Source organism: Rhinopithecus roxellana, chromosome 17 (assembly GCF_007565055.1).
Source record: "Rhinopithecus roxellana isolate Shanxi Qingling chromosome 17, ASM756505v1, whole genome shotgun sequence".
NCBI lineage: Eukaryota > Metazoa > Chordata > Mammalia > Primates > Cercopithecidae > Rhinopithecus > Rhinopithecus roxellana.
This window is the reverse complement of record NC_044565.1, coordinates 28,226,254-28,232,253: the sequence shown is the minus strand read 5'-3', so window position 1 is coordinate 28,232,253 and position 6,000 is coordinate 28,226,254.

The window sequence follows — 6,000 nt, the reverse complement described above, 5'->3', positions numbered from 1 at the left end:
GAACATTGTAACACCATCCCCAGAGTGGTACCCACTTATGCCTTCTCCCCACAGCAGCCCACACTAAATGTCAATTCTGTACTCCTTTCCTATAACAAAGCTTCCATTTTGTCTCCTTTCCATCTCAGCCATCAAATTGAAATGCAATCAAAGAAATGTACCCTTGCAAGTGTGTGAATGATGCTGTTGGAGACATTAATAAAACACTCTTGCCGATTGCATATGTTAAATATTTTAAAAATTTAATTCTAGAAATGTATGTAGTAGTAGACTGGTCTCCACCAGCGATGTTTTAGAGCAGCACAGTTTTCCAGCATCTCTAAAATGTTACTGGGTAGGTAACTGCCTATATAGAAAGCCAGGTCTAACTGAGACACAGTATCAAGTAATAGGCATCAATCTTATTATTTTTTATCAATAATAAAAGTCTGCTATTGTCATTCAAGCCAATAGCAGGCTTTTATTCGGGACATAGAATCAATGGCCTTTGGTGTTTCAGACACAAGCTGTTCCCAAAAGCTTGAGCCCAGAATAAGGTAACAAAAGCATCCTGCATTAAAGCTGGAAGTGAATAAGATTATGATAAATTCACAGGTAACCTTGTGAGACAATCTTAGATTCTGTTTTGTGTGTTATATTTTGCTATATGTAACTAATATAAATATTGTGCATATTATTCTGAAACTTTTTTATCCACATGGCTTTGAAGTTTACCCATGTTCATACATGCAGTTGAAGTTCATTCTTTTTAAGCTGCAGATAATAGTGGATTTGGGGCAGGTACACAGCTTCTCTGTACTCCTATCCATGGACATATTTAGTCTGCTTCCAAATTTCCACAGTTACAAATAACACATCAATAAATATTTTAATGCACACACCTTTGTTTGCATGAATGAGAGCTTCTTCAGGCTATGTACCTAGGACAGCTATGAGCTATGGCTAAATGCTCTCCACGGTGATTTCACCAATGTGCTGGCTAAATGCTCTCCACGGTGATTTTACCAATGTGCTGTAAGTTCAACAGAGAAGCATCCCGACTGCCCCATGACCTCACCAACATTGCCAGGCCCTTTAAACTTTGCCTAATCTGCAAGATATAAAGCGGTAACTATTGTGGAATGACACGCCCCTTATTGTTAGTGAGGATGGGCTCTCCTATGGGTCTTGACTATTTGGTGTCCTGAGGCTTTGAATTTCCTGTTTATATTGTTTGTTCAATTTTCTATTGTCTTTTTTCTTTGGTTTTCAGAAGTTCTTTTAGAAAACATGGTGTCAGATGCCACACAGTATCTTTCCTCTTGTTCAAGATCTTCAGCAGAGGCTGAGGCTGAAGGCAGAACATGCTGAGCACCAGCCACAAGCCCACTGAGAGGGATGTTCCCTAGGAACTGGCCCCACCCGCACCCCCACCCCAGTGAGCAACCACTCCACATATGAGGAGAGCTCATGGGTCGTCTTGGGCCTTTGTGTTTGGTTCATGAAAAGAGTTTATTTCTTCCTCACTCTACCAGGGTGAGGGGAGATCCCCAAGAGAACTATTCCAAAACGTTGAGTGCCATCAAAAAAGTGGGACTGGATTTTGATTCCTGCTCTGCACCTGATTAGCTGGTAGATTTGCTATACTGGCGCTGAGCCCCTGAACTAGAGAAAAGTAGACTTGAGAAGAGGTGGCTTGGTGAGGCCCTGCCCAATGGAGTGGGGCATGAAGGCATGCTCCCCTCAAAGTTAGGCACATGCCACGAGAGATTCTGATTCCTAAGAAGTAGGGAGATGGAGCCCCAGCGCACCTGCAGACCTGAAGGTAGACTGTGGCAGGAAGCTGAGCTAGGAGTTGCAGGCACAAAGCAGCACAGGCCCCACAGGTGTGCGTGTGAGGCCACCCACTGCATGGCAGCCTGAAAGCACAGTTAGGTCCCTCCAAAACCCACCTTTGCCAGGGTCTCTCCTCAGATGTGAGCCCCTTGTAGGACATGAAGGTGTCACCATCCAGCCACTTGACGCCCTTGGGCAATGAGCAGGGATGGCAGTTGTGGCACCCCAGGGAGATCCATCATATGTAGTCAAATATGTAGACATGGTTTTTCCCCCATCTCTCACTGCTCCAAATGAGGTGGGAGAGACGGAGGAAGAGGACAGGTGTGTGATAGCAGCCCATCACCACCTTTATCCCACCCGTTAAGAGTCTCAGCTCCCATCTCCCCTGAGCCGAGTAGAGGAAAAGAAAAGCTTTGAATCAAATGATTAAAGTTTTAACATGAACCAGAGTTGAATCTGATAAACCCCAAATGACTCTTCAAAGCACCAGAAGTGACTGCAAAACTGTGAAACCTAGCAGAAATAACTGAAGGGAGCTTCTACCTAATAGGGAAAAAAAAGGGCTTGACATTGGGGAAAAAAATCATGTTTCTACCACGCTGCTTTGAACTCAATTACCTGGCTCCACCTGTCTTCTACCTGCCGCAACAGTCTATGGGGCTGTTGTGATGATAAAGTGAGATTTCATTTGACACTCTTCCAACCTTGACTGCACTTCTCTAGAAAAGCCTACCCCAAAATGTTCACCCATCCAATCCTGAAGCCTAGGGCTGAGTGTTGTGTCTTTAATTCATTCATTCCTCTGTGTTTCTGAGGCAAGAAGCAGGCATGTAGAATCCGGCCTCCAGTCAGTAATCTGCATGCGTTTTTATTGCTTCCTGTCAAATCAAGGTTGCATGTTCTTTTTAGAATCCCTTTAGGAAGCGGAGGAAAAACCCCAGGGCGCCCCCTGCGGGACGCGTGGAGCTATCGCGGGCGCCCTCACTTGGGAGGTTTGGGACTTAACGCTGCTCACTTGCCTGGGTCGTTGGGTCCCTTCTTTGTCACTGAGGTCAGACTACCAGATACCTCCCTGAAACGTCCGCAAGGGTCGTGGTGTGGCGGACAGACCCTCAAGGGCAGACAGAGCGAGGAGAGAACGAGCCCTGAGGACAGGCCCTCCTTCCACCCCGCGCCACCGCCACCGCCACCCCTCCCCACGGGCCAGTGGGACCTCCAAGCATGATCTCAGTACTTATTTCAGGCTGGTTTCACCCGATGACAATTTCCCCGAGTACCGAGGGAAAACCACTATAGGTTAATTATTCTAAATAAGCCAAAACAACGTCCCAAATGGACACGCCTGGTGGAGGTTTTAGCCATGGGTTTAACTGAAGCCAGACAGCTCGGAGGAGAGCACGGCTCTGTTCCAAGCTCCTAGATGGCTCCTGGCCACAATGCTTTCCCACACTCAGGCCTGATGTGGTGTGGAGCCGGGCCATCACCTGGTCCCTGGGTCAGAAACAGGTGCCGGAGCTGTTGCCTCCTCCTTGGTTTGCGGGCGGGGGTGTCGCAGTCAGGTCAACCACAACCCCTTGTGACTAGTGTTGCATTTTTAAAAAGAAAGAGTCTGTCATCAAATAGCTTTCTTCCATGATTTTCTTCCCCTTCTCTCTCTGCACCTCCTCACTCCCCTACCCCTAGCCATCTTCCCGCCCCTTCCTTGTGGCTGTCTCCCCCATCCATTAGGTCATGCACGCCATCAGGGCAGAGACATGCCTCGTGCTCACCTCTGTATCCATATAGGAGGCCCATGTGTTCAATAAATGGCAGAAGTCGACAATAAAACTACAAAAGGCCAGTTTGGAACTTTGGTCATAGCATGGCTAAATGACCACCCGAGTTCTCTCATTTCCCTCTAAAGTGGCTACCATGCACCTTTGGCTTGGAAGCTAGACAGGTGGGGTGGAGGGAAGTACAAGATTGGTCCTTTGAGATCCCTGAATGCTCTTTCACAGAGGTGAGGTTTCCAAGAACCCAAGCAAAGCCCACCTTTTGGTCTCACACCATAGAGAGGCGGGCCAGGCACCCTCCTAACACTAGGTTGCCCACTGAACTCTTGGGAGCTGCCTTGAACAAGGCCTGAAGGGAGACCCGGTGCTCAACCCTGAAACGGAAATCCGCCACCATTTGATATTTATCCTTCAAACCCCTAGGTCGGATTACAGATACAAATAAAATTAGGCTAGATGGTCCTTACCTTGCTTGGAAGTCATACTACAGACATGCAAATTAACTTGGGCAGGAGAGACCCAAGCAAATCTCACCACTGCTCTTGCGCCCAAGTTCCCATCATTCATTCATCGGGCCAAGCTCTGTGGAAGGTCTAGGGTGCCAGCAGCGTGCTAGGGGTCCATAATTCCAGAGAAGGCCATCGTACCTTCCAAAGCATGTATTGGCCATTGTAAGAGCTGCGAGAAAAAGACCCTTAATTTTCACACAGAATAAAACAGAGCCTACCTATTACTCATTCAATCAGAAAAGCTTGGTGACATTCTGACACCTGACTGATGTTGCTTGAAACAGAAAAGTTGGAAAACTGGAAAGGGAATTGATTTTCAAGCATGGGGGCTGGGACTAAATGTCCTACCATCGCCCACCCACCTGCCCCCAATCAAGTACTTGGCATTCTTATTTCAATGAACAGATAATTGAGGGCCTCAAGATTCCAAGTGTCCCCATTAGAAATGTCTCTAGAGCCGGGCGTGGTGGCTCACGCCTATAATCCTAGCACTTTGGGAGGCCGAGGTGGGCAGACCACCTGAGGTCAGGAGTTCCAGACCAGCCTGGCAAACATGGTGAAATCCCGTCTCTACTAAAAATACAAAGATTAGCCGGGTGTGGTGGCATGCACCTGTAGTCCCAGCTACTTGGGAGGCTGAGGCAGGAGAATCACTTGAACCCAGGAGGCGGAGGTTGCAGCGAGCCAAGATGATGCCATGGCACTCCAGCCTAAGTGACAAAGCAAGACTCTTGTCTCGAAAAAAAAAAAGAAAGGAAGAAAAAAGAAATGTCTCCAGAGTATCTGTGCCCTGTCAACTGTGATATGTGAAATAAAATCAGAGAGAGTGACATGACAGCAGGGTCGGGAATAGCCCAACATCCCAAGCTTTCTCTTCGTTTTAGGGGACCTCAGCCTCCTCACAGGAGAGCAGCTCTCCACTGCAACCTGCTGACCTCAAGCCCCTGCCTCCTCCATCCTCTTTCTCTCTGGGACCACACACATGGGAATCATAAACACAAAAGACCCTGAGACTCAGTATGGGCTTTTTTTTGTTCGTTTTGCCTTGGTTGGGGCTAGGAAAAGAGATAATACCAGCCAGGTTTTAGGGTTGCTACTGTTTTTAAGTAACCTACTTTACCAGAGTGGTTACTGGGAAAGGCCAGATGGTTCTCCCCTTTTGTTTGGAGCTCTGAGTTTACTCCACCCCTGTGTTATGGCCTCTTAAGTTTTTAGGATACACCCAACTGGATGGAAGCAATGGCAGACCCTGACTCTGCAGGAGTGCCTGTGCCACCCCTGGGGAGGCCTGCTTGAGAATGTACCCTACTGAGAATCACCAGCAGCAGAGCAGGTGCGATGGATAAACACACAGGGCAGGGGACTAGTGGGGCTGGGAACTGCACAGCCACACCCTGAAACAGAGAAGTGTGTTACTAGGTCCTTCAAGACCAAAAACATCCCATCACAGCTTGTTGATCATTTCTTTTGAAATGCACAAAAAAATATATAAAACAAGAAATTCCCCAGTGTCATTACCAAACTAGGAACTCAGGCTTGAGCCTAGGACACCTTAGAATACATTTTGCTTTCTGACATCTTCAGCCAACACTGGTGGAAGCCACAACTGGTACAAGCTTTCTGGAGGGAAATTTGGAAGAATGCATCAGATGATCAGCTATGAATCTATCTATTTAATAGATAAATTCTTCCATTTCCAGTAATTTATCTAAGGCAAATGGTCAGATGAATGCACTTTGTTTGTAAAAGTAACAATTGGAACACATCTAAACACCCATGTGATGGTTCATCTTATGTGTCAACTTGACTGGGCCGAAAGACGCCCAGATTAAACATTATTTATGGATGTGTCTGTAAGGGTGTTTCCAGGGGAGATTAGCACTGGAATCAGTGGACTCAGT